The sequence below is a fragment of the Nipponia nippon genome, unplaced genomic scaffold, assembly GCF_047370975.1.
Source record: "Nipponia nippon isolate SJK-2023a ecotype South Korea unplaced genomic scaffold, ASM4737097v1 scaffold_7, whole genome shotgun sequence".
In the NCBI taxonomy this organism is placed as follows: domain Eukaryota; kingdom Metazoa; phylum Chordata; class Aves; order Pelecaniformes; family Threskiornithidae; genus Nipponia; species Nipponia nippon.
The window spans coordinates 14,215,095-14,241,136 of NW_028262391.1; the positions used below are offsets into that span (position 1 = coordinate 14,215,095).

General features: G+C 44.4%; 1 long non-coding RNA gene across 1 annotated transcript in view; it reads left to right on the forward strand.

Moving 5' to 3' along the window:
- LOC148050832 (uncharacterized) overlaps positions 1-26,042 on the forward strand; it is an 89,326-nt gene that overhangs the window by 57,797 nt on the left and 5,487 nt on the right. The window contains exon 2 of the long non-coding RNA XR_015700812.1: positions 19,200-19,326. This is a non-coding gene — a long non-coding RNA (uncharacterized LOC148050832). The remainder of the gene's footprint in view (positions 1-19,199; positions 19,327-26,042) is intronic.

The following is a 26,042-nucleotide window of genomic DNA, read 5'->3' on the forward strand; positions in this document are numbered from 1 at the left end:
GCCATTAATAAACAAGAGGCTCTGCAAAGTCGTTTGGAAGAAGCAGTGGTCTGAGCTCCAAATATCATGTCAAATTTCAGCTGCATTTAATGGCTTTTGGGGAGTCTTTCAGCAATGCTATTATGTATAGTTTTATTAATTTCTTCCATCTAAACGGACAAGCATTTTGATAGAGAGAAATGCCTGTTACCTTCTGCAATGCACTTTATCATCTCAACATAGACCATTCAAGCCTATGCTTCCTTCCTTTGATTATTATTTTTCCAGTTATAGTTCAGGTTCAAAAAGTTAACAGTAGTATCAAGTGGCACTACTGTATCATCTGCTGTGGCTGAGCTGCCTCACAGAGATGACCAGTTTGTCCTAATAACCAAAGCAATAACATTTTATCCTGGTTTCTGTTACCTGTTTGGCAGAATCTGCTTGTGCCATCACCAGATGCTTTTGTTTGTATTATATTTAAATTCATAAATTGAATCTTCAGGGGTTAATTCTAAACTCCAGATGCAATGGACTGAGTTGAGCATCGCCCATTGGTGTCGAAGCATGGGCATATGCCCAGTGTGTGGAGGAGACGTTACTTCTCTGGCACCAGCTGTGTCCAGAGCAGTTCTCTCATAGCCAGACCTTATTCAAAGAGGTGGAACGTTAAGTGCATTGCCAAAATCAGCTCTAAGGGAGTCAGCCCTGTCTGTTGTCGAGCTGCAGATCAACTATTAGCAAGGGCAGTTTAATTTTTAACCACACCAGACGGACAGCGTAACTCAGAGCTGTTATCCCAGGGCTCGGTGAGGAGCACAGATCCCCAGGCTGCCTGGGACCAGCTGCCTCTGCCTGATGGCGGTGAGGGCAAGAGCAGCCTGCCTGCAGAGAGGGCAGGAGATGGGCAGGGGTTAGCTCAGGACACTCTTTGCAAAGAAGACCATGTAACCAGCCCAAAGTAACATTTTCCATTAGACTGGCCATAGCGTTTCCATGAAGGGTGTCCTTTCCCTGATGGGGGATGTGACTCCAAACTCGTGGCATGCCACCACCTCATCTCTCACATGATTCACCCAGACCCTGAAGCACCTGATAAAGAAGTTTTCCCTGAGTGCAGATGATAAAGGATACCTGTAGCATTAAAGCTCCCTGGAGAGCACAGACCTCCAGTGTTTCACCCCAGGTAGGGTGTTGTCAGCACAAGTTAATCTCTTTCAACACAGCCAGCATTAAACACTTTGCAGCCCCCAGCAAAAGCATCAGGAAATGATACAGCCATCTAGTGCTGACAGCTCTCCTCTGCTTTCCAGCCCCTGAATTGCAATGCAAGTTGCTTAAGGGGGAATGTAGGTGTTGTGGTTTGATGCTTAGCATTATTATACAGGGCAATTTGTAATAAAACAAGGAAATGGTTCTGTGAATATTGTAAGCCCTGGGAAAAAGTATTCAGGCTGTACTTGATTCAAACAATTAGTCTCCAGTGAGCTTGAGGAACTCTTTGCTTCCTCCCCGCCCCCCCCCCCATCTATGTTGGATGTTTATATCCTGCGAGTGGGTGGGTGAGTTCCTAGAAGATATATTATTTCTGATTAAGGATAGAAATGCTAGCTTGGACCAAGTTTTTCCTGTGTCAAAGCAGTGGTAGAGCTGTTCTACATCAGCGTGTGTTACCATGCTAGCACACCGTCACCATCCTACTGTACCTACTGCAGAACTGCTCCCATGTTCCATGGCAAAAAAAGTTTTTATCTGTGAAAAAATCTATTTTCATTAGCTTTTCTGATATGTAAACATTTGGGAGTACCACCCATTGCCTGCCATATGTAACGTGTTTCCTGCAGTCCCATCCACATGCTTTTTATAGGCAGCTTTTCAAAGTGAGAAAGAGTAGGACGAGCTCCATCATTCCTTGTGCCAGCCACTGCAGGTCAGGCAGAGGGGAGGAGCAGGCCCCAGGGCCACTGGGATGTGCTCTAAAAAAGCAGTGTAACAACAGCAGTTCTCAGGCTCTTCACTAGTTGGAAGTAAAGTGACTATATCAGATTATTTTCATTTCACCTATGGTGAGATTTGAAACCCATTCTGTTAAAATAATAAAAATATCACTTGAACAGCTGCTGCTCTAGAAGTAAATATTGGTCCTTTTTCTTTTTCCCTAAATCTGTCTCCATAAATGCTAACAGAAATTAAGAGTGACTTGTGAAACACAGAAAAAGCTCTTAGATGATTGGCTGATGAACATGGACACCTTAGATCAGCAACTTACTCCAGTGAAAGGGAGTAAGAGAGTGGAGAATCACCCCTTCCCTATAGCTATCAATCAGACAAATACAAAGTCTGACATTGTACAAACCTGGAAAATATTGTAAAAAGCAGAGGAGTCTAAAAAAGTTTTGCAGAGACCTGTGAGAGGAGGAGACATGAATCTAAGGTGGTGGTCATTAAACTTTGGTCCACAGATCCTAGGGATCCCTCAAGGGACCGATTAGTCCTAGGTGATGCACAAAGGGGGCTAAGGACAGCAATTTTCCTGCTGTCAGTCTTGTATTTCCCATCATATTCATCACCTCCACTGGGGAATGGCTGGAGATCAGCAAATCTGAGAAGCTGAAGATCACTGGCAAATGTTCAGGAGCTGGCAGAGCATGTATTTCTTTTTTTTCCCCTATGGCCTTGCTCACCCTAGAAGTAGTCAAGAAGAGCCTACTTGAAAAAGCAACAAGAAAGAGGAGAAAAACAAAGCATCTGGCTTGGATCCTGGCCAAAGAGCATGTGTGCCCTGCACCACCAGGACTGATCATCGTTGTCGTATGTATCTTATCCCCCCTGGGGCAGTGGCTGCTTTCCCTATTTGCTTCATCCTTTTGGAGCCGAACTCTTGGCTTGTTAAGTATTTGGGCCAAGCCCTCATAGGCAGCAGAACCCACAGAGGAGGGATGGAGCCTGGGATGTCACTCCAAGCCTCGTCATAGGATAAAGAAGGCTCAGCTTAAACAGCTGGGCTACACTGAAATTCAGTGCCTGTGTATAACATACACAGCTTGTTTTTTGCTCCCTCAGTAACACCACATTTGTAGGAATGCACAATGACCAAACTCCATTAATTCCCTTGTAATGTAGCTCCTGATTTACAAGCCAGGAGCCTGGTTCTGACTTGCCAGGACTGTGCAGGCACTTGTCCTGTTTTCTGATGGAAATGACTAGGCAAACTGCTCCAGCCATCCTTGTTATTAATTTTTCCCACTGCATCCAGCTCCCTCCCTGTCGCTTAGCCATGGGCCCCAGTTAGCGCTTCATTCAAGCTGAGAGGAGTAGTTCATATACGCTTAATCATGTACATGTACATGTATAAGCATTTCCGTTGGCAGGCACCAATTAGAAGAGTCTCATGGAGAGTCTAAAACATCACTACTGATGATACCAGCCAGGTTACCTGGTGGTAAAGGAGACCAGCTGTGTCTTGAGCTAGGAAACAGCTGACTCAGATGCCGGCTTGAACAGAGCCAAGTTCAATAGCTCCCACAGAAGAGAGCAACTAAACATCAAAAGACAGTACAAGAGACCCAGGTAAATCCTTTGTGGACACTTTTTGTGAGGTAAGGGGTTTTTGTTTGTTTTCTTAAGACACTAGGTGAGATTTATTGGTATAAGAGTCAGTAGCTTATTTAAACTAAGAATCAAATCATCACTAGGAAGTTTGTTATTTGGATGGTCATTTAATATTTATGAACAAGAATTGCCTGTACATTAAGAGCTTAATCATCCAAAAAACACCAGCAGCAAATTCCTCCCCGATACAAATACAAGGAGATTCCTGAGCTATTACCCCAGAGTTGGCTTTTGCCCATCTTGTTATAAAAAGAATACTTGCAAACCTCCTCATAAAGTAATAAATTATACATTAATTACAGAACACCCAAAAAGAACAGGCATGCAAACCCAGAGGAAATGCCTAGACAGAAAACAGTAGGACTGGCTTCTTTCCAGAAGGCTAACAGATCCCAGGTCTCAGGGTCACACCACAGCAGCCCGCTTTCAGACAAACCTTAAAAAATCCTTAAAAAGACATCAAAATCTGCAGAAATGTTGCTGTGAAATAGATTCAGTAAAATATACAGTATGCAAACTTTAATGTAGTTCTTTGCGGACAGCAAGAGCAGGGAATTCTGCAATAAACGTTGCATGACCGTTATGTAAAGAGGAATGTATATATGTACATTGAGCTATTTTGTTCCATAATTTTATTCACAATTATAGATTTATGAATATAAGAGCGTGGATATTTTTCAAGACCTCCTATATGATTGTTTTATCTCCTCCCAGGCCTCCTCACCTCATTTGCCTGATCTGAAAGCAAGGAGCACGCTCATAGCAATGTGTGGGACCAGCTCCCTGACTTAAAGCTTCTCAGTTGAGGGGTAGCTGTTTGCATAGCTCCTTTTTCTGTGGGTCTTGGATCGAGCCTACTTGATCCCAGACAGGCAATCCAGACCATTAACCAGGGCTTGGCTGGAGGTCAGAAACTCTATCTGTGGTCTGGAAGCAAGCCAAAGGCCAGAGCCAAGCCAGACATGTTGGGATGCCAGGGGTCTTCTAGCAGATCCAGGAGCTGGAGTCAAGTCACAGCTACCAAGTGTTGGCCAGGGAGGTTTGCGTACTGGTTTGATGAATTTATCCTTTTCTTGGAGCACAGTTTGAGTTACATTGACTTGGTAGGGCAGCAGACTGCTTATTAACCCACACAAGCTCATACATCAGGTATACAAATAAAAAGGTAATATTGAGTGCCTTGAAGTTGCCTCACAACCACTTGGAGAATCTCTGGTGATCTTCCATGTCATCATAAGAGCAGGATGCATTTCAAGTGTCATCTTCAGGTCCTCTGACTATCCAAGGGGATGGTGCTTACGTGCTTATGATTGGGATAGTTGAGATAAGCAATTACTGCAATTACACTTACACCTATGTGCTGCAGTACTAATGAGCCATGTTGCATCTGCTGTAACTGAGAAAGCCACTGGAGACAAAGGCCAACTACAATTAGCAGCTCACAGGGCTGCTCCTTGAGCTGGTGTAGTCTATTCCTCTAGTTTGAATATTCAGGTACATTTTCCTGCTGGCAGCCCCAGCTGACAGTCAGTGCATTACCCTGCTGTTTTCTCTTTCTAAGCTGTGGATTAGCAGAGTCTTGCAGCCACAGGTGAGGTGAAATTCACTGATCTTTTGTGCCCCTTGATAGGACCAGGCTCATGTGCATGCAGCTCCACTTCTTAGAGTGAAAGTCCAAATCTGCATTCTGCAAAGGAAAGAATTAAAATGTCATCAAAGGTGAAAGAAGAAATTTTCAGGGTGAAAACTCCAGTTTCGATGAAATTACAGTAGTAGCCCTAGATAAATGTGAGGGTGGGTTGGCAGTAAGATTGGAGGCAGTCCATTTACTGATTAAATTTGATTTTATACGTATAGCCATGCTAAACCCCAATTATCGTTATTCAAGAAAAGCACCTGGATTAATCAGACCTGTCACATCCATCTTTTTCCAATGCCTATTCCACATTTATCTGACTGGCTGTGACTCTGACAGAGGAAAATTTCACCAACTGATTTAAAACACTGATTAGTTTTACAGCCCTTATATTTCCAAGCTGCAGGTAGGAAGAGTCAAAATCAGACCTCCCCACTTTCTTCCCTTCCCTCCCAAGCAGGGCTGGAAGAGCGAGCTGTGTGGCACCAGAGGGACCTGGGAAATGTGTCCTCCAGCAGGGCTTCTGGGAGCATGGGGCCGGGTCTGGTGGCATGCCCAAGGTGCAGGTCAGTGCTGGGGTTTCTCCCCTGTTCCATAAGTAATGTCAAGAATAGTGAGATGCCCCAGTATTGCCATTTTTAATGTAGGTAACAAAGTCTAATTGCAGGGGAGCATGATGGGATCCAGTGTGGGGATGAAGGCAGGAAGCTGTCTTGAGATGTAGGAGTATGGAAAACACCCAGTGCAACAAGTGACAGACGAGAGACTGAGTGTTGCAGACAGACACACATAGCATTGGAGCTGCTTTGGTCAGGGGGTGCCCCTCCACGGGGAAGGTATTGCACAGGAGAAGATGCGATGAGAGGAGAAGGTGTCAAGAACACGGCTGTGTCTGAACTGGCCAGCTGTATGTTACAGGCAGTGGTGGGGTGGCTGGAGACCAGCTTATTTGACTGGTCTGGACTTTATTAGCACTCCTATCCCCTCCATATCACTAGATCTGGCATGTCATCCCGCTCACAGCCAGTGATAACCTTGTGTCAGGGGAAGGGAGGATGCTTTTTAATAATGTGTCTCGGAGAGAGGCAGTTCTGGCTCTTACCGCCAGCGATAGCTGGGCTGCCTGAGCAAGGCAGGCTGAAGAAACACCCAGCCGAGCTCTCTAATTGTTTCTGGCCACTGATTGAATACAACAGCCTGTGAATTCTCAGGCTGTTCCCTGCTGGCTGAAATGCCTGCAGGACAGACTTTGCCCCTACTCAGGCATCTCTCTTGAGCCAAAGGAAATCTCTCCTTTACAGTTTCCTTCAGCAAGTGAGATGACATCAGCTCTGTGGGTGGACAAATGTATTGAAAACCTGTCAAAATTCATAGTATTTTCAGAGATGCAGAGATGTTCAAGTTAGAAATGCTGTTATTATCAGCTAGTCTCAACTCCTTCCTATTGCAAAGGTTGGAGAATCTCACCCAGCACTTCTAAAGTTTCCAAAGCTAGAAAAATTCAATCTAAAGGTGGAGTTCAAATGTTCAGCAAGAAGGGAATTAGTACCGGAACAGACAGACAAGAGACAGAGTAGATTCTCTATTGCTTATGATTTTTTTTTTTCTTACAACTGGATGTCTTTCCTTAGGATAAAATGGTACTAATCAGAATTATTTTACTGATCTAAGATGTGCCAGCTGGTATCCTCTGATCTGTATTACACAGGCAATGTGAAAGCTTTGTTCTACCTTTGGCATCCACAAATCTTTGAAACCTGGGAAAGATGGGAAATGGGTTTGTGGGCTGCATTTTGTGATGCGTGACAAATCTGCTCACCAGGAACCTAGCAACATACTGGGGAAAGTCTGGATGCTTGTGTGCATTTGTTTGGCCGCAGATTAAATATTGGCCGTGAAACAACACGTCCTGAGCACATGTATAAATGGGTTTCACAATAGCCAGTCTGCAGTATGAAGAACAATTCAGAGGAGGCCAAAAAATTTGTTTCTTCTCCCTTTTTGATCTTTGGTTTCATTGTACCTTCCTCCTGTGAGTGAAGAACACAAGGCTGTGTGCTTGCTTTGTTAAACAATTCCAACTTTCTTTTCTTCGTATGCAGAATGATTATAACCCTCCTGCCCTCTCTTGTTTCCCAGAACACTTTCTTCCTTCGGTTCCAATGGACCAGTTTCCAATGCTTAGTCTCAATGCTCTGAAGCCTCCCCTGAATTTAACGGTGATGCGGTAAGATTTTGAAAGTTAATAACACATTTTTATGGAGAGGAAAAGCACTTGAAGAAAAGCATGGGAAATTATGCACAGATCAGAATTTCTGAAAGATTTTGCAAGTTCATAAAGCCTTATAAATACAAAATGGGCTTCTCAGAGGGACAGCCTGAACACTTCCTGAAGCCAGGAAAATCACCATGTAAATAGGCTGAGCACAGTGCAATGCTTTCTGCACGCTTCCTGGCAAGGCAAATGCTAGCAGCCCTCTTCTCAGAGGTCCTATCTTTATAAGCAACCACCAGCACAGCTTGTATCTTTGTTGGATTTCCCAGCTTGTTTTTGTAGAGCTGACTGACTTCTATTCCACACAAAGTTTTGTAGTTCCCTGACTGTCAAATCTGGGATCGGATTTCAATCCCTCCTTTACTTCATCACTGCCAACTCCACATGGTTTCTGATCTCTCCCCAAGCCAACCTCACTTGCTCCACAGCTTTTGCCCTCGCAGTCTGAGCTGGGTTCCCAGTGCAACCTCAGTCTGCTCTTTCCTAGAGGGCAGACAACCCAGCAAAGGGAAATATTTTAGGACTTATTCTTCCTTGTTCCCTTCCTTTGCTTCAATCTGGTACCAAAACCTCTTTTCAAAACATCCCTCCTGCTCTTGGCAAATACTCAGAATAATTTGGCTTTCTCCCTCTACTTTGGAAAGATTTTTCTTTTCTCTCTGTCACTCAGGCATAGGCAAAGATCTAATATTATGTCTGCTGAACAGCTTTGCAAAGAAATTGGTGGTAATATAGCCAATAGGACTGAGGACTTGGGGTGGTGGTGAGTCTGGCCAGAATTTTTGTGCTATGTGCCATTATGCCACGTGTATACACAGAGATGTGACTTCATGGCAGAATAATACATTGGCTGTGACAAAAGTATGTCGTCAAGAGATGAGAGAACCTTGACTTATTGAGGACACAGGTAGCAGAAAGTCCTCATGAGATAATGATGCAAAATATCAAGGGTCAGACTAGGAGATGAGGGTCTTTGGCTCCTACTGGTGAACAGCCTGTGAATGCTAATGCTGCTAATTAGTTAAGGGAGATGCTGTTATAAATAGAAGAGCTGACTGAATCTCTTTATGGCAGATAAGCTCTACAATGAATTTAGTCATTTCCTGTTTAAGAGCATGGTAAAATTTATAAAGCTATTTTTAATTGTTCATTACTGATAATTATCTGGTTTAAAAAAGAGACAGCATTATGAAAGAACTGCATTATTTCTTTATCACAAATTAACATCAACCGAAATGCCCCCATCAAGTTGGCTACTGGGGAAGATTGCCTAGGTAGCAGACACATGTACTTTTATCCAATACAACAATGATTTTCTGGCTGACATGAATTTTGAGCACTAGCATTTCTCCTCTCACATGTTTCTTTTACTGTAAAATAAGCTCCTTTCTATCTGTCCATGGGACAAGGGACAGCACGACTTTGCCTTAGACAGGGAAAAGAGATTCTCTGCAAAGCCCAGACTTTGAATTGCTGTTCTCACCAGAAGAGTGACCCATGATACATGAAATAAATTCCTATGTCAGAAAATCCCCTGATCTTTAACACGTGGGGAGTTGCAGCAGGCTAACAGCTGGTGTTTCATTGCTTGTGTCCAAACGTTGTTGCCTATGTGCTTGACAGTGAATTAGCTGCTAATAATGGATAGCCAGACTCTTCTGGAGTGAAACATTTACAAGAACCGACATGCTGCCAAGTTTAAAGCCTGGGAACACAAGGCAATTTCAAACCTGTCATTTCCTCACAGAAAGGAGATTATTGCTTTGTTATCAGCAAAGATACTATGTTATGTAGCTTTCCTGCCCTTGAATTATCTAGGTCATGTGGGATGGCCATGGGTTATATTGAAAAATACATCTTTGGGGTCTGTGTGTTTATATAACATATATAAGTCTAAGTAAACATCTAGCATGGAATTCACTGCTTATGTGCATACCCAGTGCAGTTGCACAGACCACATACATATAAGCATCAGTACTTGCAAACTTACCAATTGCCTTAGACAGCCTCCGTAACAAAGATTTATCGTTAGCTCGTCTCCCATTGTTTTCAGCATTCAACGTACTTCCTGCAATAGGTATAAGGAATCAGTGCAGCACCTGAGGCACTGATTGAAGGTAAAGTTGGCAAATACCCTTGCTTTATTCTTCGTGCTATAAGCCTTTGGCTTGTATATCTGAACTCCACTGCTTTATCCAGTGAAAGGTGCTCTGAGAGCTCTCTCTTGATTACAGCATTTCTATAGCTGTGCTTATTTCTGCTCGTCCAAGGATCTGGTAGATGATAAAGTTGCCAGTTCACATAGAGTGTGGATTGTGCTGTCGCATCAAGCAAGAAGCAGTTGGACCCACTATTCATGGTCGGTAAGGCATCTTGTGCTCACTGCTGGGTTTTGCAAGGCCTTTCTGTGGTTCCTGATTCTCAGAGTGTACCTACGGGACCTTCAAGTAATGCATTCACATGCCCATGCTGCAGAAAAGTGAGAGATGCAGCTGGGTTGGACCTAGTTTTTGCAAACACTTGGAATCTTAAATCAGAAAAGCTGTCTCATCCATGCTCTGGCTTTTCAGTAAAGCCATGTGTCTGCTGCTGAGCATCCCTTTTACTAGTTGAAGAGCAAGAACCACAGTGGACAAATTCATAGTAAGCTACTGGTTTGTAGAAGAAACCTTCTGCGATCGTAAGCCTTGTTTCATTTTTGATATGACATGGAAGCTTACAATGATAATAAAATACACTAATATTTTGTTCCTATCTAGTAATTAACAATATAAATATTCTCAGGGTGCTCTCCAGTCTTTTCTTTTGTGCATTTATTTCCTCTGCTTCACAGTCTTTAGTTACACTGGCCTGAAAAATCACATTATTCAGAATGTGCATATTTCTTGAGGAACAGTTTTAACTTGAATATAAGTTGCTTTCTTGCAGCTCCTCAAAAAGCTGAGAATGTATTCAGAGTATCCAAGGCTAATATCCTGTAGTTTTCCAACAGAAGTTGTCATCATGATCTACAGAAAACAGCATCCAACCTTACATGAGATCACAATAATTCCATCATCTTGTGTAGTGAAATAAATATGTATGTGTGATGTATTTATACATCTATAGTATATGCCTATACATATATGTCTTTGGTGTTTCACTTATACACGTCAGTTAAAATAATGTGTTTGAATATTTAGACTATAAACAAAACAATAGTTATGAACTTTGAATAAATTTTTGTAGTTAATATGCATACACATTTACCTTTGCAGGGCAGTACCTGCTTAATAAAATGCTGTTGTACTGCAGAATTGCCTTTGATTTACAGGAGCAACAATGTGCTGATTGACTCAAAGGAATTGAGACAGCAGGTCTGGCTCTGTCGTGAGATTTAATGTATTTCTTTTAACTGTTTCTTCCTAAGTGCAAGGCAGCTGCATCAGTCAGTAGGCATTGGCATGTTTTAAAAGGGCATTTCCCTCACAAAAGCAGATATAAGTCACGGGAAATTTAAATTCCTTGCTGCATGAAAACCAGAGGATGAAGAGATGCTGTTTGGAGGGCTCATTGTTTGAGAATTTCTTTTAGGAAGTATTTCATCAGTAAATCTGTAGACTTCACTGCTTCCTACTAAGCCAAGTAGGACAAAAACATATTTTTTCCTGTCAACACCTTGGATTAAAAATGATGAAACAAGCATTTGTGGCAGGTTAATTGTTCCTTGGGTATTTGCAACCCCTGCACGGAGTGGGTGTGAATATTAACTCCACAAGTAGCAGGCTTATCACACGGGGAGGCTGTATTAGCCAGACGGATACGGTCCCCAGTAGGCTCCCTACCCAGACAGCCTGTGCACGACAAGGTCAGCTTGACCTTCCTTAACTGTTAGCTGAATCAGTAAATACAGCATTACAGAGCTCTCAAAGCAAAGCAGCAATGCAGCCTGCGATGCAGGGACGGGAGGAAGACGGGTTTGGAGTAAAACTATTATTCTTTAAGAAGCCCATAGCTATAAAACCCTGACACAAAATTTTCCATTTCCATGCAAATATCCAACTCACCTGTCTATCACATAGCTTCTCTTTTTCCCAAAGACCTATGGTCATATTAAAGCAAATAGCTGGTGCGCTAACGTTTGGATTCATCTAAGATTAGCTGGAGTAGCATGTATTTACACACAGAAAATGTCAGGATAACATACCATCAAAGCAAGAACTGTGTTTTTATGACTGCATCTAAATATGTGTTCTAGGGCTTTGTTTTTGCTTGATATTTCATTCTGCTCAGATCTCCAGATATGTGTGCAAGTCTGGAAATGCGGGTAAGTGCTGTAAGTGAAGTGACAGCAGAACTGAAGAGTGACCAGGTCTGGTCTTTCCACTCAGGTCCTGAGAAGAGTATTGAGAGGAGGCTGACTTTTCTGCCTCTGTGCCGGAGCTCTTTGACTCTCCAGAGGCTGTCAGTGTGAGTAGCACTTTGATAAAGTCAGGTAACTCAGTCTGACCTCGGAGCTAAAGTTAGAAATCAAGTGTGCAGTAATCTTTTATATTCATCCAATCTCTCATTACTCTTGTGCCTAATACAACTATTAATGCATTTATTCTTACAATGCTGTCTTGGGGCAGAGTGGTTCTATAATCCTGATTTTGCAGAGAGAGAGCTGAACTGCAGAGTCACCTGGTGAAGGTCAGGCAGGAAAGCCAGAGGCAGAAAAGGGAGTACAACAGCTTTCTTAAACCCTTAAAGACATTCCTGCCCATCAGACTAATCCTGTGGGGGATGAGGATCGAGCAGGGCAGGCACACAGGTGTGGAGTTGTGACTCACTTTTACCCTTTCAGTGCCTGACGCTAATGGATGTCTCCATGTCAGCCAGAGGTAAGAGCGATACCAGATGCATTCCTGGGATATGTATAGGTGACACTTGCTATTGAGTTTGGGCACTCAGGATAAGGACATAGCCAAAGCATCCCCTAAAGTTTCATTTCAAAGCTGCTTCTGAGGGATCCAAAGGGATCACGGTGAGAAATGACAGCAGGGAGGGCAGGAGGGAGAATGGGTAAAGAGAGCATTCTTGAAGGAAAATACAAGGTTTCGGAAAGAGGCGTCCAGCCTCACTCAGTGCTGGGAGGAGAGGTTCCCAATGCTGTGGTGGTAGCACTGACAGCTCATGAGTGAACATGCTCTGCCTTTTTGGCACTGAACTTGCTTTGGATTTATGCTGGTATGTGTTGAGGGGCAGAAATGACACCTTCTTCTGTTTTTCATCTCTCTTTGGAGTCAAAGGAAAGAGTCACCTTGGGTCCTTCTCCCAGTCTGCTCCCTGGCTGCTGCCTTGCGTTGCCTGCCCTGAGGCTGCTCTCCTCCCACCCCTTGTGACCCCTGTGGCAGATGCTGACAGGTCTGGATGATGACACCTCTTCTCTCAGGACACACTCTCATCGGAGAATGCCAAGACATTTTGGGCAGCACCAACAGCCATCACCTCTGTCTGTCATTAGTAGCCTGGCTGATTTCAGTGTGCCTCTTTGGCAAGGGACTAGGGAGACAGCCCCATATGCCTCTAATCATCTGTGATTTTTGCAGTGATGCATTATCATTGCTTTGTACCCTGTGTCATATGGTTCTTACTTACACATAAATTCCTGCTTTGATTTGCTTTGCTTTCAGTTTTCTTTGCTGTCCCCAGGGATTAATGTAGCTTGTTGTTGTGAATCCAGCTAGACATGAGGCAGAGTTGGGAGGTCATGTCCCCGGATTAAGTTTTGATCTTGGTCTTATTCCTAGCTTTAATTTTGTGACCAGGATGCAAATTAAATATAAATACACAGGCCTTGAGTCTGTCTTAAACAACTTTCTGAGATATCTTAATAGCGATGCTCCTGCTTGATACTGCTATGTGAAGAATTCTGCACCAATTAATTGTGTACCTGGATTTAACTTTTGCTTTTAGCTGGATTTAGCCCCAGTGGCCCAAACTTCATTGTCTTCTGTGGGTGAGGGGAGGTGCAGGTGTCTTGAAAAGTAGCCAAAGAGCTCATCTGCTCTTTTTGAGGTGAGTGTTCAATACTTCATGCAAATAACTAAGTGCAGTGACCCAGCAGCAGTCCCCAAGTTTGTTATCTCACTTGATCCACTGGGAGAGCATGGGGACTCGTCAGGGTGGGCTACAGCCAGGGCTGTTCCCTGGGGCACCCCGCTGCCCTGCAGTTAATTTCAGGGTGCACTCCCCTGCAGAGCTGGCAGAGCAGATGTGTGAGTGTGATAGCACCTCCTGAAAAACATGAGTTTTGTTCCTTTGCAGGTGTTTTCTTTTTCCTTTTCCTCCTGTTCTATTTTTACTCTGGTTTGAACTGGTGTTTAATTTGCCTCTTTTCACTTCTTGCCTCTAATAACAACTCTCTCTCATCTTACTGCTTTGCCTGATTATTTTTCTTCCTTCTTTGTTAGATGTCTGGTTTCTCATGTTCTTCTTTCTTCTTCCCCTGTGTATTCAGTCCTGCACACTCCTCCTCACATACATTTTCATGTATTGTTTATCTGCACAGCTCTCCAGGGCATGCTTGGTGGGTATCTTACGAGGCAGGGGAGAAGGTCCCGATCCTGCCAGCTGCTCAGACATGGGCACACAGAAAGCCATTTCCACAAGTGAGGCAGATCAAAAGACTAATCTCTGCTAAAGAAAGCCACTGGACCACTGTTTGCCTTTTGATCAAGCTGTTGCAATGGTCCCATACCTTATTCTTGCCCACTGAATTTGCTCTTTTGCTGGGGTGTCTCAGTCCTATCATGAAGAGTAACACGTTAGGAGTCCCTGCATAAGAGTTGGAAGTCTAGTTTCCCACGGGCTTGTTTCCCTTGGCTGGCTGACTGTGATCTCCAAGAAAAAAAGATCCAACTCTGGCTTTTTGTCCTGTTGAAGCTTCATGTGGCTCTCTCAGTGTCCCTTTTCTGACACCTCTGCAGTCTGTCCCCTGTTCAAAGGGCTTTTGTGGTCTTTTGTACCCAGATAACCTGTTTTCAGAAAATTGATAGGAACTCCCTTACCCTCCTGTCCTCTATCACTCCAACAGACTCGGTTGAAACAAGCCACAGGCTTCAGCAGAAGGGTTCAGGATTGCAGTGCGATTGCCAAAGCCATGTTTTCCTCAGGAAGAGGGCAGCTAGGCTTGCCACAAGACAGTTTTTCTGTCTTTCTGCCTTTCAGCCCTGCAGCAACAAGTGAGCTGAGCAAATTGTCACCACCCAATTGTGGTTAAATATGGGGACCTTCAGCTACATGTGGTTGTCTTCATCTGCAGCACCTCCCAGGACAGTCTGGCTTAGCTTCTGAAACCTGATGACGGCAGGTTCCTTCAGACAAGTTTGTGGTTGTGAGTCTGCGGGACCATCCCCAGTCAATTCCCTGATCAAGGGCTTCCCCTTTTCTCTGGGGCTCTTATTGTGGTGGGTGGATGTAAGGCTGCAAATTAACAGAATTAGATGGAGGGAAGAAGGAAGGGTACAAATAAGGATATTGCTGGGTGACTCTACCTCCATCTGGGATTTAAGCTCCTATCTAGCCAGCTCACTCATGCACGCATGTATTTCGGGTTTTTAAAGAGTGGGAGTAGTCTGGTCAAATTTTCCTTTTGCATTTTCAATTTCCTTCTCTCCGCTCCCACCAAATGTCTCTCTCTAGCAGAAAATGTCCAGGAGAGTAGTATGCCTGGCAAAGATCTGCCAGGTAAGTGACCCTCTGCAGATTAAAAAAAAAAAAAATCAAAGGCCTGTTTCGTTATTCTTGTATTGTTCAAAAGTGCTGAGAGCCTATCCCAGAAGCAGCCATTTAAATGCTCACCCAACCCCAAATCCTGCCAGGATCACCCTGAAGGAGTTTTCCGTGCCATTCCTTGTGGTGTTGGGTCAGCCTTCAGTAACATTGTGTCCTGTGTTGGCATGGGATGGTGCAGGACAAGTTGCATGGCACCACAGCCACCTGCCCTGTGGGAAATGGACCTCCCGCTGGAGGAGTCAGTGTGGTCCCATCACCTGCGGGATGGAGCTGGCTTCTGCCCTCACCGGTGAGGAGGCTGGGGTCTGACCCCCAACAAGCGTAAGCTGGAGCAGACGCAATAGTTGTCCAGATGGTTAAGTGGGAATGTTTTTCCCATTTCTGTGGGAGTTTTGATGATTTGTAAATGATTTTCTCGCTTGGTGTTTTGGAACAGAAATTAAAATCTCAAATGGTTATGGCAGATTTGGAAAAGAAACAAGGAGTCAGCACAACCTCAATATTTCATCTTTGATTTTGACTTTTTAACATTTTGTTTACTTCTTCAAAAGCCAAGAAATCAGTTAACATGCAGAATAAAAGTGTTTCTTATGAACAGAAAGGAAGAAAAGTTTCTTCCATCTTCTCTTTCCCACAAAAGGCTTAAATTTACAGCAAAGAAACATTTTAGAAAAGAAACAAACTGATGGGTGAGAGGAATGACTGATGACTGGAGGGGGTATTGGGAATGTGCAGTTTGTACATCTACTATATCACAAGCCAAAGCTAAGAGTCAAACTGAAAGACATCCGATTAGTTAATATCCTCTTCATTTAAGTACATTTTAAAAAGTCAAATAATAGCAGGAAGAAGCTGGGCTCACCGCCGCCTCTGCCCCAAAATATCATTGTTTGTTCTCATAGCCTGGCCAGAGGCCAGCTGCTTTCAGGCTTTTAGGCACAGGGTGCATTTACAAACCATTCTGTGCTCCTGTTTTCTTGTCAGTCCAGGTGAAATCATTGTAAATAACCATTTTCAAGCATGCCCATGTCCAAACAGAGTGTGTTGTTGCGTTCTCTGGGGTTGGGTGGAGCAGGGAGCAGAAAGGATGAGTAGCTCCAGAGCAGAGCACTAAAGCCTCTCCAAGGTCTTCTCCTGCAAACATCTGCTCAAGCCTGCAGGTGGTTTTTCCTGACAGAAATAGGCTCTTCAGCAATCGTGGGGGCTTGTTTGAGGTCTACCCATATGCTAATTGAAATCTAGTCAGTACAGTCCCCTGATGGTGTCAGGTCACCACAGCCTTCTATGGGTTGGATGAAACCCCAACGAAAAGACAAAGCCATTGCACAGAGCTGTAGGAATACCCAGGGGAGGGAGGCAAATCTCCAAGGAAAGCCTCTACCCGAGAGTGGCCATTATTTTTCCTGTGGACCTAGGGATGGCTTTTGTGAGCACCCCAGCTAACTTGACTGCTATAGGACAACATATGACCAGTGAAGTCCTCTTTTAATTCTTTTAAAATATCTCTACAAGAAAACAATTTAAAAAAAACACACTTTTTTTTTTCTATTTCATTCATACAAAAGTGAGCATGGAATAGTTTTTTTTTTTTTAAAACCTTCTATATTTTCTACAGATGTGGACATTTTCCCTTGAAAATAAGTGAAAAAGACAGCCAGTAAGCAGTAGAAAGCCAGCTCTGATTAAATCCCAAGGCTCTCAGCTGTTGCATTCATTTTCTTTGCCCCATTTGTCTTCCCTACTGTCTAAAAAAGCTTCTCCACTGTGCAGGGCCCTTTTGCTGGGGGGGTGGAATGGAGGTGCTGATGGTGATTGCTAAATCACTGCGACTATTGAAGCCGTTGCACTGCTCCACTCTAGCACTTGCTCCCACTTGCCACCATTTTTGTGGGACCTCTGGGGAGCTGGTACTGCTAGATCCACTGGTGTGTTTGATCAGGGAGGAAAATAGATTCCAGATCCCTTTTCTGTGCTTGTGGCACTTCTTCTGAGATAGGGACTGAGGACCACTCACAAAGTCTATGAGAATGACCCTATTTCATTCCCTGCAAGGCTTGTGCTCCTGCAGAGTTTGTGTGCTCAATGCCTGATTTCCCCTTGTAGGCAGAGGACCTGCTCCCCAGAAGAGCAGAAGCATTTCCAGGCTTATTTCTATCCTCTCATGTGTGAGCTACAGGCTGGTTTGATCATGTTTCAGTACTCAGATATATAGATATATAGGTATATATGTGCGTATATATATAAATACGTGTATAAATTTCTAGCAAGTCTCTTATCTCTGCCTATGAATGTGTGCACTCATACGCATACACTCGCACAAACTGTAGGTGGCAGAATTAGCAAAGATGCTGCTGTGGCCTGCGTTGGGGCATGGCTCTATGCACACCAAGCCAGGGGGAAGGAGGAATGAAAAAATGGATCAGTTACCAGTGAGAAAGGCAGAGAGAGCACAGAGGCTCCCTAGAAAAAATACCCCTCTTGTTCCTCGCATTCACGGGGACTGCAGCACTCAGCTGCTGACAGCCCCTTTAGGAGAGATGTGCCAATACCCTGTACTTTTCTTTACAGTATGTTTTACTTATCTGCCTCAGAGGAGGAGGGCTGCTGTACTTATCACCCCAGGAGTTCAGCTGGATACAGATGTTAACCGACTGGAGGAGAAACAGCTTGCTCCAAAGGTTTTATCGTTGTTTAGTACGTAGTGAGTGAGTGCTAGGTGCAGATTACGCATTTACAGAGCTCCTGGCCCTCGCCTGCCTGAATTGTCAGGAGAGAAATTCATACCACACTGTGATCAATTTGCTGTCTGTCAGCAACTGGGAACTGAAGGGCAACCCTGGATCAATCCGTTCTTGGAGCACTGTCCTCATTTTAGAGATTACCTCGTTTCTGCTGTACTATATTAATACTTCAGGTACTGGGTGTTAAAGAGTTCTGCATGTGCATGCGGGTATCACCTTTGCATGATGTCTTATAGAGGGTATATGAATTTTCTATGAAACTTGCTCTGTATATGTTTAATGCTGCTCTGTATGAGATGGAGATTGGCCTCTTCAGTTGTGTGCCATAGCTCTACAACACACAGGGGTTCCCTTCTTTTGTTCTGGGCAACACGAGCCTAGATGTTGGGAGATGATTCTGTGCTTGCCATGAAGCTCTGAATGCCCCTGGAATGTACATCCCTGAGTGCAATACTAGAGAATGATAATGGAGAAGAGTTTGCTGTGGTTCACATGCTGAGAAGCCAAGAAATGCTTCTCAGCCTGCTTGAAATGGCATCACGTGAAAACTTGCAAAGTTTCTGGCCTTTCCAGCATCTGGGACAGGATCTGGGAATGTCAGCATTAATTTTTAAAAAGGACTAAATGTCTTCAAAATCTGTAATAGTGGGGCCATGATGTAAAGAGTTTTGACAATTTGTGGTTTGGAAATTTTTGCTCTCTTACTCTTTGGAGATGGCCTCAGGATTCCCAAGGTGCCAGCCTTTTAGAGCATCTCACTTAGGGAGCTGCTCTCAGCTGGTGTGATGTGGACCTTAATAGCACCTGAAAAAACAACCATGGGAGGGGAGTGCCATTTCATGGGCACATAGTGTATTCTTAATTTTTTGCAACGAGACTTAGCAGCCCAAAAGGCAGAAGTGGACTGCGGCCACATACCTGTAATCCACTGGCAGAGGCAGTCCCCTCTCTACCAACCATTGGGAAATTATTTCCATTCCTCTTTCCCACTCAGATCACCTTTGTGCACTGACTGCTGCAAGCTTGGGTGGAGCAGGGTAAGCAGAGGGACTTCTTTTTGCCTAAGGCTATAGCCCTTATTTATCATCCACTCTGGTGCTGGTGAGCCCGAAGTTCTCTGCTTAGGGAAATGAGCTGGAAGTATGTATAATGTGGACTCTACTTTAAGGTCTTTTTTTTCTTTTTCATTTTGTTTCAGATGGATGCCTTGAAGATGCTGCTGTGTTAATCATGGTGTTTAAAGTGGAAGAGTGCATCTTGCCTGTATCTGCATAAGTGAATGAATTTGCAGGGCTATCCAGGACCTTGTATGAGCACAGTCCCAGGTAAATCTGCATTCATAATCTGAGGTATTCCTAGGGATATTTGTCTAAGAAGGCTGCATATCAAAAAGATATCAAGACTGATACACCCCCAGAATCACAGCTTCCTCCCATCCCATCCTATCAATACTTCTCTGAAGTTTTCTAATGATAATAAAAAACCCAGCTGTGTAAAATCCACAGCTTTATTTCTTTTTTCTTCTGCCCCTCTCCCCTGCTGAACTCCCTCGAGTATGACATCAGCTTAAGTACTGTTCATTTAGGATCATCAGCTTTCAGTGCCAGATGACAATGGAGCCAGCAAAGCGTGCTTTGTTAGCTTTGATTATGTTCAGTGTGGTGTAGCACAACAGCTGGAATAATTGAGATAATCTCTCAGCTCAGAGGGGGGGGGAATGATGCTGAAGCAGGAGGTAAAAGCGACGAGGAAGGAGAATTGGCAGCACAGGAGTGAGAGTGCTGTAGTGCAGGGGTGTTCGGCAGCCAGCAGGTTTCAGCAGCTCTTTGGAGTACTCGCACCACGCATATCTGGTCTGGTTGTTACTGGAGTGCGGTGGAAGGTACATCGTCACAGATTGCGTTTGTCTTGAGACTTGTTTCCCTGTATGTAATACGGGACCAATGTTTCTGGCTGTTTGTGAGGCCCAATTTACTGCAGTGCGAATGTGCTGTGACTTCCACACTGAAGATTCCTGAGGTTCTTTGAATAAATTCTGTCCCAAGTCTTGTTCATAAAGTCAGTGGATGGTCACAGTGACGTCAGCCCTGAGCAGCCACTTCTTGAAGCAGGTGGAGGACACTACTTCTCTGAAAAGCCCTGTGAGCCCTGCCTGTGGACACAGGGACCTGCTACCCCAGGAGCACTCTGCGGGAGCAGCCTTTCTTGACTATTTGTACTTCTTTATCTTAATCAAAAACATTTATCTGAGTTTGGAAGAAGTTGAAACCCGCCCAGGTTTACTCTGCTTAGGAGGCAAGGGCTGTCTGCAAAACCAGCCAAGAAAGAGTGGATCCTGCTCTTAGCGTAGGCTTGTAGTGCATATAGTTGTCACTCCATCCTTCCAGGACCAAAGATCTGTGAGGCTATTTTGAGATTTACAGAAAGGAAAGCAGTAAGTTATAACCTCATAACTATAGTGGTTGCAGAGTCTTAGAAATTAGTGGTGATGCATATACTTCAGGGCTCTCAGCAAGGTGTTATCCCAGCATTCAGTTCCATCTAACCTGGCAATTAGGTTTTCCTGAATGGTAACTAGCCGACTTGCAGCAGTTACCTTCTGTTTCCAGCACTTGTCACCAGACCCTTAAGCAAAGATAAGATTTGCCTTTTTGATCTTTAAAGATCCCTTCCAACCCAAACCATTCTGTGATTCTGCTTTCCCTCTCCATCACTCTGCTGTCCTTCCTTTCTCTACCAAAATTGATACCCCTGTTTCTGTAGGTGTCTACAGCTCCAAACCAGTCTCTGGATCTCCGGTAACTCTTGAGAGGTAGTTACATATGCTTAAAGCAAAAATAACAGTCTGAAAAGTAAGCTAAGGAGCCTGTTTTGGATGTTACATGTATACAACTATGTATTACAAAAACCCTAACATGCCATGGTAAACTTTACTTAACAGACTGCTTAATCTCTACAAATGTTAACCTCCAGGTTTTTATTTACTGAGCTGGTGTTTTACGATGCTATTGTCTAATTGAAATGTGTTCATTCCTTCTCCAAGCGCCACTGCTAAGCATTTTACTGATATATAGCAAGAGGACTGGATGGGATTTGCTTGCTTTCAGAGTAAACTTGGGAGACAGATGGTGTTCAGACAGTACAGATGTGAAAGCTTCCACTGCCTTCTTTATGGAGTTTTTCTTGCCAGCTAAGCACTTTTGTTTTCAAATGACAAAATTGTAATTTTCACAGGCGCCATAGAAAAACAGGCAGGAGTGCAGGAGGAAGGACATTTAGATTTGTGCATCCTCAGCAGTGAGGGTGTGTGCTTCCAAAACCAGAGCTGGAGGTAGCTGGAGCCCAGTTCTCATCGTCTCTTGAGCTCAGGCCATTGCATATAGAGCAGCAATTTGGATAGTCCCAGTCCTTCCCTCTCTCTGCTTTTGCATTGCTTATGTGGAGCTTTCATAAAGAGACCAATGGCTCCTCTTTTGTTACAGATGGGGAGATTGAGGCTTGGAGAAGGGATCTGAGCTGCACAGCATCGGGAAGCAGAGGGAGGTCTGGGAATAGAGCCCAGCTTGCCTTGGTCTGGAGCCAACACAGCAGGCACTAGACCCAATCACTCCTCTAAGGGTGCGTGGGGAGCAGAGGGTGAGGGCAGGCAGACCTGGCGCTGCCGGTGAAAGCAGACTCCCAGAGCCAGGTGGCATTTATTCCAGTATTCAAACCCTTGCAGGTTGGGCAGATTCAGAACAACAGATTTGTTAACAACATTTTTTTTAACCTGCACAGCTCTGGTGCTTGAAACAATGGAAGAACTGCTATTTCATTTGAAGTCATTAATATGCTGTTATTTACCTTGGGGAGAGACGGCTATTTTGCATGGAGGATAAATAATCCTTTGAAACTCACTATCTTGGATTATCGCAAAGGTGAAGAGCTCAGTAGAAGAGATGTAGTTCAACTCCTTCCCTATAAAGCCTGTTACGGGCTGTCTTATTGTGATGTTATTGTGCACCCCAGACAAGGCTCTTCCAGGAGACGGGTTGGAGCTTTTGCCTGAAGCAGTCCTTGGGGCTCTGCTGTTACTGTGGATGCTTTTCACTACTAGCTAGTCGCCTGCCACTAGCACTAAAAGCCCCAGGAAACTGATAAGGAAGGCCAGGCTCTAACCCATTTCTTCGAAGCTCTTCACCTTTCATAAGCCAGTGCTTTCAGCAGTGTAAGTTAGAGAATGGAACGCTAGCTTCCCTGAAACCCATGGGACTTGTGCCAACTGGGCTGGAGTTTCTGTCCAGAACAAAGACTAGACCTCTCTGAAATACTGCAAAATGTGAAATTTTGGCCACAAGCCTCTCTCACTTTTGAATAAAGAGAATTATTTATTTATTTATTTTTGCAAAGGGCTCTAGAAGCCAATTTTCTTCCCTGGGAAGACGGCTGAGTTGGTGCTGCCTGTGCTGGATACTCAGGGCCACTCTATGAACCAGACTGGCTCCCTGCTCTGATACCAACCTGACAGGACAGGCACAGTTGGAATGGGGTCCCTGGTGCACCCAGAACAGAGCTGAGCACAGCTGGCACCTTGGCACAATGCTGCTAAGAAGTTTAGGCAGTTTATTGCTGTCATGAAGACCAGGCAGGCTGTCAGCAGGCTGCTGTCGTGCATTTCTTTCTGCAGACTACCTGTGGACACATGGCTGGCGGATCTAGGGGTCTGCCGTGGTCCTGGCTGTCTCTGGTAGGATTGTTAGAAACAATGCTAGAAATACTGAGAGCAGCCATCTGTGGTGAGATGACTCTGTCTCTGTGTATTCATAGTAGCTGCATAGCTTTAACGTGCTTGTATTTGTGGGTTGTTGTTAATTTTCATTTCTGATACCAGTCAACAGAGAAAGGAAAGTGTCTGGTTCAGAGCAAAAGCCAACCTAGGACTGTGAGTCTCTCATTAATCTGACAGTGGCTAGAAATCTTCCACAGTCTCCTGATCTGACTGTTCTGTCTGCGGTGAGGACAGCAGGCACCGAGGGCATGGCCTGACACTATGGATAAGATGATGGAAGGGCTATCTGCTCCCCACAGCAGCAGACCTGCTTCCAGCTGTCGCCCTCAGGTTGGCCACAGGCTCCCACCCTGCCCCTTGTGCAGCGCTGGTGCTTGGCTGCCCCTGGGGTGAGTCTGTTCAGGGGCTAAACCAGCAAATAATTTTCTTTGGGTTCAGTGCTTTGGACTAGTTCTGAACAGGGGCCAGACAAGAGGTGGTGTAAGCATGAGGGAAAGCTCCAGCCCTAGTTTGGCAGCAGCTAATTGCCACACCAGTTTAGTTGAATCAAAGATATGGAGACAAACTCTTTTCTGGTTTTGGACCAAAATCAACTTCAAACCCATGGGTGGCAGGTGCAAAGATACGGCATGAATTCGCTCTTTGGTTTCAAAGGGGATGAGCTGTCTGCAGTAAATCAGGCAGGTTTTGCATATGATTCTTCCTGACAGTGCAGTCTCTCTTGCAAATCATTCTGCTGTTAGGTGGCTATGGTTTCAATTCATCCCGCTTCTAACATATTTTGCTGTTTATCAGTTTAATTGCAAGGGCCCCATTGCCATGCTATCTGACTACAGAGTGCCAATTTAAGTGTCTACAACCCTGAAAGTGCAGTGCCCATATTCCCAGGCCCAAATCCCTCTGCCTCGTGCAAGCATGCTGTGTCAAACTAGATAAGTGGGTAAACGCTAAAAATTTAGCAATTTAGCACGTGTGCAAAGCTGCCAACTGGCAAGAATCCTCAGAGCGGTAAGATGAAACATTCCGAGTTACAGAACAAAATGTCTGTGCTGGGGTACTGAAATACATGTATTTAATGTACTATTACTGAGGTTTAGTGGCAAACCAGAACGAAAGCTATTTAAACAAATCCTCGCTTCATGTAACATTGCTGTAGTCCAAGTCATTGCTCAGCATATCACGAAAGACAATATTATCCAGCTTTTGTTCAATACCAATTACTTTTCTGCTTCAAATAATAAGGAGCATTTTTTAAAAAAATGGGTTTTGCTTAGACATTAGGGAAAATGGAGTTAACAGACAGAACTCTCTGTCTTGGGAAATTCGCTGTGAGGCAGGCACAAGTATAACAAAAGTAATTATAAGTGAATGCTGATAATTTATTTACTGGGATAGCAGCATTGTTAGAGATGTCAAAATCCTGGTTTATCTGCATCTGCACAAGTATGCTTTTTGGAAGAGTTTCCATGTTTCCAGCAGTGAGACTGTAAGTTTACAATGAGGTTGTGGGAAGCACAAGGACTTCTCCATTGCAGCAGAGAAGAGAGCTCACACTGGGATTTGGAGACGAGTGGTCCCCATTGGAGAAGAGGAGTTCAGCCAGAAGTTCCAAGTCAGCCTAGGCTCCTGTGTGAACATCAGTCTGGGTTGCATCATGTAGGGATGGGTGTGAAAGTCACTGTGGCCATCTGAAAAAGGTTTAGTACATTAAGTGACTGTTAGACAATAGCTCTTGTAGAGGAGACAAAGTGATGCAACAGATTGACGTTCAATCTACCTTCCTCGAGCAGGTTAATCAGGAAGGTGGAAGGTGGGAGAAATGCTGCAAAGAGCCTCTGGCTTCATCACATGCCTTGAGCCTGTGGGGAACAGCCTGCAGCAAGAAGCTTCTGACTAGACATAAACTGATGCTTTGGTTTGAGGAGGGGTGAGTGCAAAACATGGTGCAGCTGGTGGGGCCCACGTGCTGTGCGACTGTCAGAGAGGGAGAGGACGAAGCAATGTCTGCTCCTGGGCCACTGCATCTGGCCAGCACATTTAGGGCACGTGATACTGCGCTGCTCCACACACTGTGGCCGGCAGGGGACCACAGCCATATGCTTTGAAGTCACAACGTGTCACTTCATCAGGTGCCCCACAGTGCTGTGGGTGCGCTGTAGGGCCAAATCCCACCCTCACACCTTCCACAAAGGCTGTGTGGAGCTTTTTCCTCAAAGGCAAGCCATGTTAGCCCAGCTATCACTGGGTCTGCTCCAAAGCCCAGGGAAGGTGAAGGACAGGTCCCTCGGTGAGAGTATCATCATGGAGCTCACTATGGAGCTCCTGCCACTTACGAAATCTTATTCTAGCAGGGAGTTGCATTGTATCCCAAAGCAACAAAGTATATGTGCACTTAAGAAACTCAAGCTCAGCTCCTTTCACAAACGAAAATAAATTGTTTCCATGCCTGCCCAGATTCTAAATTAGCAGAACAGTCATTTAAAATGAATGATTTCAAGTCAGAGGAATACAAATCAGAGACTGTATTTCTTCTCATTGGAAGAATACTGTTACACCAGAAAAATATTACCTAGATTTTCAATCTTATATAGACTGAGCAAAAGATCTTCATTATCAAGTGGTCAACAGACAATATAACCTGTTCTGACTCCACATCTGACATGTCCAAACCTTGACAGATCATTCCCTTTGGTGCCTTTACGTATAGCAAAGGTTGCCAGCTACTGGGCTCATATCTTTATTTGGCTTGTGTGGAGCGGGACCCAGAAAGGTTTTACCCCAGAATTCACCAATATGAGCTGTTTCTCCACTCTGCTGTGCACTGCAGGGACCCCAGCAGCTGAGGCAAAGGGCGGAGCTCAGGTATTGCCAGAGGGGAATGGGGGTGCAGGAGAAGGGGAGGAAGGAGTGCCTGTGGTGTCCTGTCTAGAAGGGGAAACAGAAGAGAGGGACCAGGCAACATTAGCTGAAACTTCACACAAAGCCATTTGGAGCCCTTTCTACAGCTCTGCCCCAACTGCTCCCAACTCCCTTGAACTGCAGCTCCATCTTTTCTGCCAGCCTTGCCAGCCATGCTTTCCTTCATCTGGGCCAAGAAATAATTTTTACATGGAAGGAGGTTAGTAGGTGATCCTCATTCATAGCTCTTCTAAGGAAGCGTCAATCCAGGCAGGACAGCTATTTGGAACAGGTTATAAGAGGTTACCCTCAGGCAAGTATAGATGTGTGATGAACACATTACTCCAAAAGGAGCTTATAATTTCATACAGATCT